At 44.7% G+C, this 15,875-nt stretch overlaps 1 non-coding gene across 1 annotated transcript; it reads right to left on the bottom strand.

The window, feature by feature from the left end:
• Window positions 1-13,868: 13,868 nt before the first annotated feature.
• Window positions 13,869-13,941, bottom strand: Trnar-ccu. Its single transcript has one exon. It is a non-coding gene; the product is annotated as a tRNA-Arg (tRNA).
• Window positions 13,942-15,875: the final 1,934 nt, after the last annotated feature.

Raw genomic sequence — 15,875 nt, 5'->3', positions numbered from 1 at the left:
AGTACTAGTTTAAACAGGGTGTACTGTTTGACCTCTTGAGGCAATGATCCTGACCTCTGGCCGACCTCAACATTGTCATTCACTCCAACACTGGCATTCACTCCAACATTGTCATTCACTCCAACGCTGTCATTCACTCCAACGCTGTCATTCACTCCAACACTGTCATTCACTCCAACACTGGCATTCACTCCAACACTGGCATTCACTCCAACACTGGCATTCACTCCAACACTGTCATTCACTCCAACACTGGCATTCACTCCAACACTGTTAGTCAATCCATGATATTCAAGTGGGTTGAATTAATCCTCAGGTGAACTAATTTGGGGTGCGTAACAATCTTCAGGTGATCCCAATAGCCACCTCCTCCCCCTCCCCAACACAGCTCCTCCCCCTCCCCAACACAGCTCCTCCCCCTTCCCAACACAGCTCCTCCCCTCCCAACACAGCCTCCTCCCAACACAGCTCCTCCCTCCCTAACAGCCTCCCCTCCCAACACAGCCCTCCCCTCCCCAACACAGCCTCCTCCCCAACACACCTCCCACTCACAGCCCTCCTCCTAACACAGCTCCCCTCCTCCCAACACCCCTCCCTCCCCCAACACAGCCCTCCCCAACACAGCTCCTCCCTCCCAACACACCCTCCCTCCCAACACACCTCCTCCCTCCCCAACACAGCCCTCCCTCCCCAACACAGCTCCTCCCTCCCCAACACAGCCCTCCCTCCCCAACACACACCTCCCCAACACAGCTCCATCTGAGGTTATGTCAAGGCCCGGTGGAGTAAACACAACAACACACACGGTGGGGGGGGTTACAGGTCAGGCAACCAAGAGAACTAGACTTATGACGGCCGTCCACAAACTCCCCTGGAATGCACCTGTTTATAATTCTCGTTCCCACGTTGAGAGGAGAGAGAGAGTCAAATCGAACAGTTCATTAGGGAAACTCTGGGGTACCGGATCCACCACACTACATCCACCTCAACCCATACTACATCCACCACATCCATCTCCACCCACACCACATCCACCTCCGCCCACATCCATCCATTTGTTTATTTACCAATACATTCAATAATCCACTCACTCATCCATCCATTCACTCACCCACCCACACATCCATCTATCCACACATTCACTCGCCAGCCATTCGTAAACACACTCCCTCACCCACATTGCAGACTGTCATGTTAGTAAGCACAGGTCGGCCTCGTACCTCACCTGTCACACACACACACACACACACACACACACACACACACACACACACACACACACACACACACACACACACACACACACCCCTTTGACCTCTGGCTCATGAGGAGAAAAGGAAACCAAAGATAACCACAGGTAAGTGCCACAGGTAACCACAGGTAAGTGCCACAGGTAACCACAGGTAAGTGCCACAGGGGATGAGGCATCACTACCTGGCGTATATCAACAATCATCTCTCAGGATCAAATATGCTCAAACACTTAGCTACTGGAGCGTGACTAAGGCCATTATACTTATCTTAACCCCTTTGGTATCGGGTGTCCTGAACGAAACAAACAAAAACAAAAAAAGACGCTATGGTTGATTACACAAAAGTGGTATTTAAAAGCATTCACGATATAGACGTTTATTAATGAAAATCCCATTCGGTTATCCATTCAAGTTCACTGGATTTCGAGAACAATGTATGAAAAATAACTAAGCACCCCCACCAGACTTAGGAAATCAATCTTTAGGGAGAAATGTAGACAAAAAATGACAAGAGCTCAGATGTCAGCGATATCTTCTGAGGATTTAAAAGTCGACAGCTGAAAAAGCCTCCGAAATCGGGCCTCATCGAGAAAATACGATAAAGGCGGCACTACTGTCTTCCCGTTACCAAGGAGCTGTAGAGACGGCACCTACTGTCTTCCCGTTATCAAGGAGGAGTAGGGACGGCACCTAACTGTCTTCCCGTTATCAAGGAACAATAGGGACAACAACCACTATCTTCCGTCAACAAGGAACAAGTAACGTAATCCAATTCCATTTCCCATGCAGCAGGACTTCTTAAAGAGACAGTTCCACCTCTCTGCCGTAGTACTGAACACTCCACCACCTACTACTGCTGGTCCCTACGTCAACAAGTACCAATACATCGTGAGGAACAAGGTGATTTTTTTTAAAACTATTTTTATCTTTCTGTCTGATTTATTATCTTCACGCCACTGCCCTGTGTGTGTGTGTGTGTGTGTGTGTGTGTGTGTGTGTGTGTGTTTTTATCACACCTAACCTAACAAGATCTCAGCCGTGGTTAATTTAAGAAGCCATCAACAAATAAGAGTACGATAAGGACTAGTAAGGTTCCATATGAGAGAGAGAGAGAGAGAGAAGCAGCCTTATTTAATATGAGATACTGAAGTAAGATTTTCCTCACCGAGCAAATTAGTTACGGGAAAATGACTAACTCCAGAACATAACACCCACCCTCTCCCCATCCCCTCTCCTCTCCTTCACCATTCCTCTTCCTCTCTCCCTCCCTCCACACACACACTAACACTTCTCCTCCTCAAAATATTCCCATCACCAATTCATTCCCCACCTTTCCCAAAACACAATAAACTTCTTCCCTTTTCCCTCCAACACCACCCTACCCCAACACCACCCAACCTCCAACACCACCCTACCCCAACACCCTCCCCCAACACCACCCACCCCCAACACCACCCAACCCCAACAGCCACCCTACCCCCAACACCACTACCCCAACACCACCCAACCTCCAACACCACGAGAAAGCCGAAAATGATCATCCGTCTTGAATTTCACACGATGTCTGTTTTCAGTGAAGAATTTTTCCCTGTTTTAGTTCACGTTATTCACGCTCGTTAAACTCTAGTGGTCCTACGCTACACCCATGAAGGTGAGGGGGGGGGGGGAGGGGGTTGAGAAGGGAGGAGAATGGGTGAAAAGTGACGATGGAGATTTTTCACTGAGAAATTTTCTACTCTGGCAAGATTGACTGACTAAACGCACGTGCAGATCTCACTCGTTAACCACACTATCACAACGTTATATCAAGTTAACACCACACTATCACACCGTCACACCTAGTTAACACCACACTATCACAACGTTATATCAAGTTAACACCACACTAGCACACCACCTAAGTTAACACCACACTATCACACCGCCACACCTAGTTAACACCACACTAGCACACCGTCACACCTAGTTAACACCATATCACAACACCACACTATCACAACGTTATATCAAGTTAACACCGCACTATCACACCGCCACACCTAATTAACACCACACTATCACACCGTCACACCTAGTTAACACCACACTATCACAACACCACACCATCACAACACCAAACTATAATGTTGACATAATCAATTCTTGTATAACTTGAGGTCTTACTAACCGTCAAGTATGATAGAAACGTCTACTGCTTCTTATTAGAGGTGAAGAAAGAACAGTGTTGCGTAGTTGTTGCACTGATTTTATTCCCTTTGCACACTATGTTGAGCAACTCTGCAACACGATGTAAATGTCGGAGATGATGTCAGGGTTTTTTTTTACATGATAAAGAAGTGTGTGGAGAGAGAGAGAGAGAGAGTTAACATTGAAGACTTAAAACATAACATAACCTATAACTTTAAGGTAAGGTAAGGTAGGTCAAGTCAAGTCAGGTCAGGTCAGGCCTGTTAGTCGGCTTCTAACAAATAATTTATTCTTATTGAATCACTCCAGTCGACAATATTTAAAGGGCACTTACATAAACACGACCCGCTGCCCCTTTTATGGCCGTGTCTATTAAGGGTTATTCTCATTATCAGAACCCAGAGTCCCTAATACACGATAATACGAACGATCCTTCATCATGTACCGGGTCATCAAGGAGTAAATGCCAGGTACCAATGGTCTTACCTGGAGATAGTCAGAGAGTAAAGATCCTGGTGACTGATGATGATATTTCTTGGGTTGTTCCTTATGCCTTAAAGAGACGATATTTCTTGGGTTGTTCCTTATGCCTTAAAGAGACGATATTTCTTGGGTAGTTCCTTATGCCTTAAAGAGACGATATTTCTTGGGTTGTTCCTTATGCCTTAAAAACGATATTTCTTGGGTAGTTCCTTATGCCTTAAAGAGACGATTTTTCTTGGGGTGTTCCTTATTCCTTAAAGAGACGATATTTCTTGGGGTGTTCCTTATTCCTTAAAGAAACGATATTTCTTGGGTTGTTCCTTATGCCTTAAAGAAACGATATTTCTTGGGTAGTTCCTTATGCCTTAAAGAGACGATTTTCTTGGGGTGTTCCTTATTCCTTAAAGACGATATTTCTTGGGTGTTCCTTATTCCTTAAAAGACGATATTTCTTGGGTTTTCCTTATGCCTTAAAGAGACGATATTTCTTGGGTTGTCTTATGCCTTAAAGAGACGATATTTCTTGGGTAGTTCCTTATGCCTTAAAGAGACGATATTTCTTGGGTAGTTCCTTATGCCTTAAAGAAACGATATTTCTTGAGAAGTTCCTTATGCCTTAAAGAGACGATATTTCTTGGGTTGTTCCTTATGCCTTAAAGACGCCATTTTAAGAATAATTTACAACTCACGGTCTAAGTAACGTCAAAACAACAAAGTCCTAGAACGTGGCCGACACAGAGCTCACTTACCTATAAGTCTGTCTCTTACCCACGATTGCTGCGTTAACTACCACCAATTTCCCGAGCGTGGCGGACACACCAGCCTCGCGATGATGGACGCTCACTGGAGGCAAAAAAGACGTGTATCAGCGGCGATTATATTGATGGAAGTAGTTGATGACGGCTGAGCGTGGGGGGCAGCAGTGCTCCGTGAACCCTACGTGGGATTCCCTCCTTCCATTGGCTGGTGGGAGTGACTGAACCCTTGGTAGAACCATCAGAGGTGTGTGTGTAATCCATCACTGGTAGATGTCAGGAACCATCAGTGGTAATGAGTATCAAAGGTAAAGGCCAGGTGATGGAGAGTCCTTGGTGAAGAAGCGCTACCAAGATGATATTGGAATTGGGATGAAGAATCACCATCTGTGCGTCAAGGGTGTCAGGACCACTATGGCTCTGTTTGAACTAGAGGAAGAACTACAAGACGAGAGAGTGACCATATTAGAACCATGAGACAATAAACCAGACGCAAAACCACCAGGTGGAAATCAGATTAGAACCGATATTTCAGAGTGTGTGTGTGTGTGTGTATGACCCATGAAGCACACACTAGCAGCACGTCACGGTGTCACATAACCAAGATGCCAAAGATATTTCTAAGCCAATTACCCTCTTAAGGTCAACAGAGGTGAGCTTACGAGAGGTCATTTTACCTCTCGAGGATAAGAGGTAACACTTACCAGACATTTACCTTCTAAATCAGAGGTGTGCACTTGACCAAGACTTTGATCTAGTTCAAGTGAGTCAGAGAAGATTTACCCAAATACTAACCAGCCTTCGTTTATGTTCAAGTAGAGTCGGTCCATGATACTACTTGTAGTGCATCAAATGTACAGCAGACCCCAACGTCAGAGGGGGGAGGAATGCTGAGACATTCGGTGAGGAACAATACAGTACTTAACAACAAAAGAAAAAATTAACAAATTACTTGAGAGAAAATAGTGAGTCTGAGGACGTGACTTGTCGAGGGGAAAAAAGAAACATGACTTGGCGTGAAATAAACGAGATAATTGATGGTAACAAACTGTTTTATTTGGGCGGGAAATGACAAATAGGATATATTGGTTATGAACAAAAGAAACTTTTCGCAGTACCTGTACACTGTCGTGACCATTTGTGTGAAGTCAACTGTGTCTTTTAGTGAGAAACAAATGTGAAGTTTAACAAGAAATACACACAACGTTTGGCGGGAAGCGAACGCAACTTATAGCAAAAACAAACTTGGCTTGGAGTAAAACAAACATTATATGTGGCGGAAACAAACGTGACGGTAGGAAATAAACACAAACATGGCTTTTGGCGAGATGCAAACGAGATATAAGATAGACAGAGAGACACAAAGTTTGTCACTTTGCGAGAAGTTTAAAGTTACGTCAGGCAGGAACAAACCCTGGAGAACAATAGCTGGCGGACACTCACCCGCGTCAACAACACCCGTGACCACCGGAAGTGCCGCCGGTACATTATGGGGAGAAAGTGGGCCGAAGGTGTACGGAGTGACTCGAGGCGTGTATAAGCTAACGTGTGTGAAGCAATCCAACAGCGTATGTGATCTACTAGGTCGTGAATGAGTGAATTACGTGAACTAGCAAGACGTGTATGAATGTTTGTTGGGATTACATTAGCTAGCAGGCTATGTATGAATGTATGATGCTGTGTGTGTGTGTGTGTGTGTGTGTGTGTGTGTGCAAGGCATGTGTAAATAAGTGAGGCGGCCATGACTGCTTGGTACGTCTGATGTGATCTGGATGACACGTGAATTGAGGTAGATGACTCGACAGGGAAGCAGCCTTATCGAGCAAGACTATCAACACAGGGAACCAAACCTAACCTAACCTAACCTAAGAGAACCCCGTCACCTGCCGCCCCTCCTGAAACCTGAAAATCAACTAAACGAAAACAAAACAAAAATGATGGAAAGTCTTAAATTATTCCCAACATTAATATTTTGAGTATGGTTCCAGGTTTAACATCCAAATATTATCTTTCTAGTGTGAAGATAAACAGATAAAACACATTATTCAGCAAAAATGTGTAGACGTTTAATTCAAGTGTCCTTAAAACACTATTTTAGTATGACCAAAAAGACTTCCATCTCCCGGAGAAGAAGAACATTACACTGGGTAATAGCCTCTCCCATACCCCTCCCACTGTGCCTGAGGTAGTGGTGCTTCATCATCATAACGGCTGACGGTGGAACAATCAATTACCTGTGAGAATTGGTCTTACCTGGGCCTCTACTATGATCAGGTCTGGTTCCCGCAGCTATTGGTCACCACACACCAGGTCTCTGCGGCCTCCACATCTCCGCTACCTCTTTCTCCATACCTGCCTTACCGTTTACACCGAGAGGCCTCCACACTTACCTAGCCTCCTCCTCCACACCTGCCTGTTCCTCCAGATCACCCATCTCACCTCCTGGCCTCCATACACCACGATCATCACTTCAGCCTTGAGTTCATTAAACGTGTTATTAGTAAATCTAAAACAACAAACACACGGAGATCTTCTCGCTTAACGCTGCTCTTCTTCTTTCCAGTACACATAACACAGTAACACCGTCGACTCCCACAAATGTACATCCTGAGACGATAAGGAACATCACAACCTCCTGCAATCACTCCAGGCCATAACAGATATGATCACAACTTATGGACTTGTGTTGGGATAAATGAACTTCTCTACAGCTTCATTATAGATCTAACGCACAGTAGCTCAACCAACTACCTGTGCATACTTTGTGGGAAACAATATGAGACCATGGACGATAAATTTTGGTATATGAGGGCTGTCACTAGTCATACGTAAAATTTCGGAATATATCGACCCCCACCTGCACAGATAGTTGTTTTAGCTACTGTACCTCTACCACCACAGGTTTTCTGGGGAATCAAGTGGAATTTATAGAACTGAAATACAGAAGAGAAAATGAATATGGCATCAACTAGAGCTTTACTTTTCATTCACTCAGCGTTTTCCTGTGAACTGTAAGTTTTTTTTAATGAAGCTGAAACATAAACACACTCTCTCCCTTCCTTCCTTCCTTCACTCGAACTGGTATATACAAAGTCCTAAATACCCCTTCCACATGGCTCTAAATACCCCCTCCACATGGCCCTAAATACCCCTTCCACATGGCTCTAAATACCCCTTCCACATGGCTCTAAATACCCTCTCCACATGGCTCTAAATACCCCTTCCACATGGCCCTATATACCCCCTCCACATGGCCCTATATACCCCCTCACAGCCTATACCCCCTCCCTGGCCCCTATATACCCCCCTCCCATGGCCTATACCCCCTCACCTTTGCTACATACCCTTCCACATAGCCCCTAAACATCCCCTCCCACAGCAGCCCCTATACCCCTCCCACATAGCCCTATATACCCCTTCACATGTCCCTAATACCCCTCCCTATATACCCCTCCCAGCCCCTAACATCCCCTCCACATGGCCCACAAGTAAGACTATATAACCAAGACACACAAATGATGCTGTATGTAACACCATTTATCACATTACCGTTGTTCGTGGTTAAGAAGGTCGTGACCCCTATCTACGCTGGTCAAAGTCGTAGATGAAGGGATGAGATGCTGTAAGAGGTTTTACTGATAGTATGAACCCCCTGGTGTGCAGCTGTCTCGGCCTGCACAACCACCCGACATGCACTTACCCATACTAGTCTCTACTCACCCCAGTACAGAAGACACTTAACCCTGACTGACTGATCAACTGACTAACAATGCTCCTGTGATCGCTTTCTTTCTCATCCTCCTTCACTTAGCCAATAATGTCGTGAAGGAAGTGTGAATGAATCTCCATACAAACATTCAGTCATTCAATGTAAAGAAATGAATGACTCTACCTGTTGTGTATATCGCTGCATCTTCTGAGTCACTACCCGAGTCACTACCCGAGTCATTACCTGAGTCACATACCTGCAAAAGACAACGGGATGTAAGCATCAAAATTACAAATGACGTCATACATTCCTGAACAAAAAAAAAGCGACATCTTATTATTAAAAAAAACCACGTTTATACATTTCCATTGTGACGTCACGCATTGTTTACTAAAAAGAGACACTTTGTATATTTACCGTAAAGATATAATTTATAATATATCCGTTTGTGCGTCCTATTGGTGATGTAAGAAGGCCATTCGAGGTCACACACACGAGAGAGAGAGAGAGAGAGAGAGAGAGAGAGAGAGAGAGAGAGATTAATACTAAAATAATAATAAGTCAAATAAGCCCGACTTTATATCAGTAAACATTTAATAAACACTAAATATTAAGTCAAGTCACCTGTTATAACCAACTACTTTAATTAAGATCTAAACTGATCACAGGTGAGTTATACCGTGTTAGCAGGTGATACAACACACCACTACCACCATTAACACCACTATTACTACCAACACTACCACCATTACCATCACCACTACTACAACCACCACCAACACCACTACCAACACTACCACCATTACCATCACCACTACTACAACCACCACCAACACCACTACCAACACTACCACCATTACCACCACCACTACTACAACCACCACCAACACTACTACCAACACTACCACCATTACCACCACCACTACTACAACCACCACCAACACCACTACCAACACTCCCACCACCACTACTACTACTACCACCAATACTACAACCACCATTACACAACTACTACCACCACCACCACTATACCATCACCATTAAAGAGTATACCACCCCCACACCCCCTCTCCAGCATGGCCCGCAACCCTCTCATCTCCCTCTGGTCATCACCACTCACTCCCACTCATTACCAACTGGTGAGTGGCGGTGAGTAAACTGATCCAGTCACTAACATACTGATGCCTCGCTCTAACATAAGGGGAGGAGTAAAGGGGGAGAAGAGGAAAGGGGGGAAGGAGGTACGAAGATAAGGGTAAGGAGGTGAAGGAGGAACATGGAGGAGAGGGGGTAAGGAAGGGGGAAAGAGATGGTGGGGGAAGGAGAGAAAGGATAAGATAGGTGCCAAGATGTATATATATTGGGATAGGCGGAACAGTGAGGGGCAGAGGGAGGAAGATTATAGGGTAGAGAAGTGGGCCTTACTCTGGGTTAAGGACATAAGTCTAGGGTTAGGGTAAGGTTAGGTTAGGGTAAGGTTAGGTTAGGGTAAGGTTAGGTTAGGGTAAGGTTGGGTTAGGGTAAGGTTAGGTTAGGGTAAGGTTAGGTTAGGGTAAGGTTAGGTTAGGGTAAGGTTAGGTTAGGGTAAGGTTGGGTTAGGGTAAGGTTAGGTTAGGGTAAGGTTAGGTTAGGGTAAGGTTGGGTTAGGGTAAGGTTAGGTTAGGGTAAGGTTAGGTTAGGGTAAGGTTAGGTTAGGTTAGGGACACAGGAGTGTTATGTTTATTCAGTGGTATAAGGTGGCCAGTAATGTTGACTGTTTATATTCAGTGGTATAATGTGCCAATATGACTCATAGTTATTGTTTTTCTTCCCAGTCGTGTTTAGTAATGTTTTATTTAAACATAGTATTAGTGTACTGACTGACTCATAACAACACCCCCTAAAGAGGCTGGATGGATGGAGGCGGCACCGCTGTATATATGTTACAGTTAAGCCAGAAATAAGTCAAAACCAGTTTAACTAGAACCCATAAAGGCTGTACCAACAACTAGTGTTAACGAGGTAACATTACTTACACCTAAGGATGCTGAGGAAAACCCGGAATCCAGGACGAGCATATTATTAAAAATTTAAGTTAAAACAAGTTTAAACAACAATACTGTTTGAGAAAACTTGTTCTTTCTGGAATTACCAAGACACCTCAGTGAGAACTAGTTACTATAACAGGAGAGTTCTGCACCTGACACAGCTGCAGATCTCTACACCTCCTGAGACAGCTACAGGAGAGCCCTACACCTCTGAGACAGCTACAGGAGAGCCCTACACCTCTGAGACAGCTACAGGAGAGCCCTACACCTCCTGAGACAGCTACAGGAGAGCCCTACACCTCTGAGACAGCTACAGGAGAGCCCTACACCTCCTGAGACAGCTACAGGAGAGCCCTACACCTCCTGAGACAGCTACAGTTGAGCCCTACACCTCTGAGACAGCTACAGGAGAGCCGCACATCTCTTAACCCCTTGGGTATAGGGGTCTCTTCTGTGCCGAATAAAATCAAGTAGCGTTAACCAGATAAAATATCCAAAGTAACATCTAGGTGTGAAGGGCCGAGTTAAGGGTGAGTGAGTGTGGTGGTGGTTACTGTACAACACACGTCAGGGGCCAGGTGGTGTGGGACGGCGATGAAATGATATTTTTCCTCCTTAATTATATTTTTTTTATGATAAAGGAAAAAACAAGAAGTAGGGAACTCGAGGTCGGGATTCTGAAAGGCTATTGCGTATATCACCTCCACCTCAAGCGGGGCACCATAAGATTCACCCCCCCCCCCCACCTTATTTCACCTGAAGATTAACCACCCCTAACACTATCTGGGTGCTTTAAGTTTTCTTAGGTTAGGTTTCAGATGCCATAAGCTGTGGGTAAATCTCTAGGTGAAATAATATACGTTTAGGGATTAATTTTCATGTGGAGTAAACAAGGAGGCGAATCTTCAGGTGATTTCTTAAAAGTTATCAAAGGTGTTGACCAAAATGGCGTTAAGGAAGGGCAAAGACAAACAGTGAAGGAGAGGGAGGAAGGAGGAGGGAGAGAGGGAGAATGAGTGAAGAGGGAAGGAGAAAGGAAGGAGAGAGAAAGAGAGAGAGGAAGGAGTCCAGGGTTATAACATGAACAAGACAATGAGAAAGAGAGATAGTACACAAGGTCAGTGAAACAAGTGCTGAGGAGAAAGGATAAAAAAAATAATAAACTACATAGAAAACGGGAGGAGGGAGGAAGGAAGAGTGTAATACTTGAACAAAACTTACAAGACATGGTAGACCACACACACACACACACACACACACACACACACACACACACACACACACACACACACCAGATTGACTGACTTCCTGACAGTTCTTTCTCTCTCAGTCAACATTAGCATCACAAGCAGGCCACAGGCAGGCAGGCCACAGGCAGGCGAGTGTAGCAATGAGGGTCAATTGGCCTGGTAGTGGTTGTTGGTGATGGTGGTAGTTGGTGGAAGACGGTGGTAGTGGTGGCTGTTACTGTGGTGGTGGTGACTGTTGTTGTAGTGTTGGTGACTGTTGTTGTAGTGTTGGTGACTATTGTTGTGGTGGTAGTAGTTATTAGTTGGAGTAGTTGGTGGTGGTGGTGGTGGTAATAGTGGTTGTTGGAAATTACTAATCAAGAGAAACTTGCTGTCACTGAACATGAGAACTCTGTCAAGCTCACGGCAGCCCTCACTGAGCACATAGTATAGCTCAAAATGCAGTAAGCGATGTGGTCACTAACGAATTACACGACATTCGACGGTCCATTACGACAGAACGGCAGCTCACCCAAAATGAAAAACTTCAACAACTGATGCATCAAAAGTCAGTGAACTTGAGGACAAAAAATAGCTGTAGGGCAAGAGGTGGGCGTTTCAAACTGGCTAACAGCGTTACCTAGATGCCATTGCTCTAAGGCATGGTTAGCCAGTAGAAGGCATGCCCTCCCAATGCATGTGTGGTTTATCCTACAACATTAATCACGCCAAGGTGTGCAAGAAGGATGGTTTTATATGCATGAGGCATGGTGAAATAAGGGATCGCACATCAAATATACTGAAGGAAATTTGTCACGACGCCATGGTGGAACTGACCCTCCTTCCACTGGACGGTGAGGATCTTCATCACAGGACCTCCAACACAACCAACAACGCCCGCGGTGGACGTCAGTGCTCGAGGATTCTGGACGCGGGGACAGAGAGCCTTCTTTGATATGAGGATATCTTAGCCCGTGGCCGCATGTCACCGTCTCTCGATGCTGCACACAGGAGGAATGAGAACGACAACAACAGGACGTATGGAAAGGGTATTCAAAACGTGGACCAAGGCAGCTTCACTCCTCTGGTGCTCACAATATCTGGCGGGATGGGGCCAAGTGCAAGATGCTTCTTCACCAGACTGGCCGAGGTGTTATCTGCATAGAATCAGCAGCCCAGAAGCAACGTTACAGCCTGGTTGAGATGTCGCCAGTCCTTCTCTCTACTCAAGTCTGCATTGCTTTGCCTCAGGGGAACGAGAACACTGCCCCCTAAACCAACAACTGTTGCAGATATTGACTATGAGGCAACAGTCACTGAATGCCGCATAGATCTGCGGCTCAACTAACTCAACACAGCTAGGGTATTTACTATGTATTAGGATATTTAATTTTAAGGTAATAAATTGGCGGCAAAGGTGTGGCTATTGGGGGAGGCTGGAGGCTAATAAAAAAATAATAGTAGTAGTAGTTGGTGGTGGTGGTGGTAGTAGTTATCGGTTACTAGTGGCGGTGATGGTAGTAGTAGGTACTAGTGGTGGTTATGGTAGTTGTAGGTACTAGTGGTGGTTATGGTAGTTGTAGGTACTAGTGGTGGCTGTAAGTACAAGTGGTGGTTGTAAGTACTAGTGGTTGTGGTGGTAGTGGTTGTGGTTGTTATGGGTGATACAGATATATCATGGACTCATAATTTAAATATATACAATGACGAACGAGTGAGTGAGTGAGTGAGTGAGTGAGTGAGTGATACACAAAAACAAATGTGTGGATGAGTAATAAAATAAATGAATGAGTAAATTAATGAGTGCGTGAATGGACATACGAATAATAACGTAAATTAATGAATGAGTCAAAATTAGTATTCATAAAGCAGATTGCCTACGTAACTGACTAAATGGAGAGAGAGTTGTGAGGCTGTTAATGAACAGTAATTGTGGTGGCGAGAGACGGTTGCCTTCCCTCCCTCACCATCATTACACCACCACCACCACCACTACTACCACCACAGCCACCACCACTACACGATCTCTACCACCACTACCACAACCACTCCTACCGTCACCAACACCACCACCATATAATAACAAGGATTTAACGTCACTATAACATTTCAACGCCACCATAATAAAAAAAATTAACGCCAACATATTATTTCAACACCATTACAGAGATATTTCAACGCCGCTATAACAACTCTCTCGCTCAGAGTATGACCAAAACACACATTAACCCCTGGTGGGACTCGAACCCACAATCCTTGGCTTAGGAGGCCAATGCCTTATCCATTGGGCCACAGGGGCGAGTGATAATACCTAAACAAAGCTGTAACAAGACCTTAACGCCGCTGTAACAAGACCTTAACGCCGCTATAACAAGACCTTAACGCATCTGTAACAAGACTTTAACGCCGCTGTAACAAGACCTTAACGCCGCTGTAACAAGACCTTAACGCCGCTATAACAAGACTTAACGCTGTAACAGACCTTAACGCCGCTGTAACAAGACTTAACGCCAAACAAGACTTAACGCCGCTGTAACAAGACCTTAACGCCGCTGTAACAAGACCTTAACGCCGCTGTAACAAGTAACAAGCCGCTTAACGCCGCTGTAACAAGACTTTAACGCCGCTGTAACAAGACCTTGTAAACATCAACGCAGCTAACAACAACCTTTAATGCCGCTGTAACAAGACCTTAACGCCGCTGTAAGGCTGTAACAAGACCTTAACGCCTGTAACAAGACTTTAACGCCGCTGTAACAAGACCTTAACGCTGTAACAAGACTTTAACGCCGCTGTAACAAGAAACAAGACTTTAACGCCGCTGTAACAAGACCTTAACGCTGTAAACAAGACTTTGTAACTTTAACGCTGTAAGACCTAAGAGCTGCCGCTGTAACAACTTAACGACGCTGTAACAAGACCTTGCTGCTGTAACGACCGCTGTAACAACCGCCGCTGTAACAAGACCTTAACGCGCTGTAACAAGACTTTAACGCCGCTGTAACAAGACCTTAACGCCGCTGTAACAAGACTTTAACGCCGCTGTAACAAGACCTTAACGCCGCTGTAACAAAACTTGCGCTGTAACAAGACTTTAACGCCGCTGTAACACTTTAACGTTAACCCGCCGCTGTAACAAGACTTTAACGCCGCTGTAACTGTGCCGCTGTAACAAGACCGCTGTAACAGACTTTTAACGCCGCCGCTGTAACAAGAAACGCGCTGTAACAAGACTAATTGCTAACAAGACTTTAACGCCGCTGTAACAAGACTTTAACGACGCTGTAACCTTAACGCTTAATATTAACGTGTAACAAGATTTAACGCCGCTGTAACAAGACTTTAACGCCGCTGACTTTAACGACGCTGTAAGACCTTAACGCCGCTATAACACGACTTGTAAAAAACTTTAACGACGCTGTAACAAGACTTTAACGCCGCTGCAACAAGACCTTAACACCGCTGATAGATATTCAACGCCACTACAACATTAAATCAACTCCCCCATCATGATCGCTTCAGCAAATCGTTTCCATTGTGTATCCACATTCATAAAAATCAATAACAATTACCTACATGAATGACCAATGCATAAAAAATAAAATAATTTATCAAACAATAAACATAAAAAGTATAAACATACAAGAAATGTTTGCATTCAGGGATGGAGATGAAATGTTTGTTTAATAGCCTTAGTCTGACTACTACTGTGAGGTTCCTTAGGGCCAATCCCGGAGTTTTGCCATAATATAAACAAACACAGAGTTGCCACATCTCATAAAACGCGCCAACCATTGTAACAGGTGGAACTGTAAGCGGCTGTACATAACATCCTCCTTACGAGAGACTTCATCACACTTGCTGAATAACATAATAAAAACTCCCGGTTGTAATTATTCTATTGTCGAGATTCTACACAAAGCAAGGAACACGAAATTCACCACACCTTGCAAGACATTGTGTGTGTGTGTGTGTGTGTGTGTGTGTGTGTGTGTGTGTGTGTGGAGACATTACTTTTTACACACACAATAAGGTTCTACCCCCAGAGGATTACAGATACACCTCTTTTTTTCCTTACGCATCATCATCATCTTCCTTGTTCATCATCATCATCATCATCATCATCACATGGCCCCATATGCTTTATGTCATCTTCAGGACTCACTGTCATCCATGGTCTGTCAAATTCCACGTAAGTATGAAGGTGTCCGTCTCATGGTGACGGTGAAGGTG

The sequence above is a fragment of the Homarus americanus genome, unplaced genomic scaffold (assembly GCF_018991925.1).
Source record: "Homarus americanus isolate GMGI-L3 unplaced genomic scaffold, GMGI_Hamer_2.0 scaffold32159, whole genome shotgun sequence".
Lineage (NCBI taxonomy): Eukaryota > Metazoa > Arthropoda > Malacostraca > Decapoda > Nephropidae > Homarus > Homarus americanus.
This window is presented reverse-complemented; position numbering and strand designations above follow the sequence as displayed.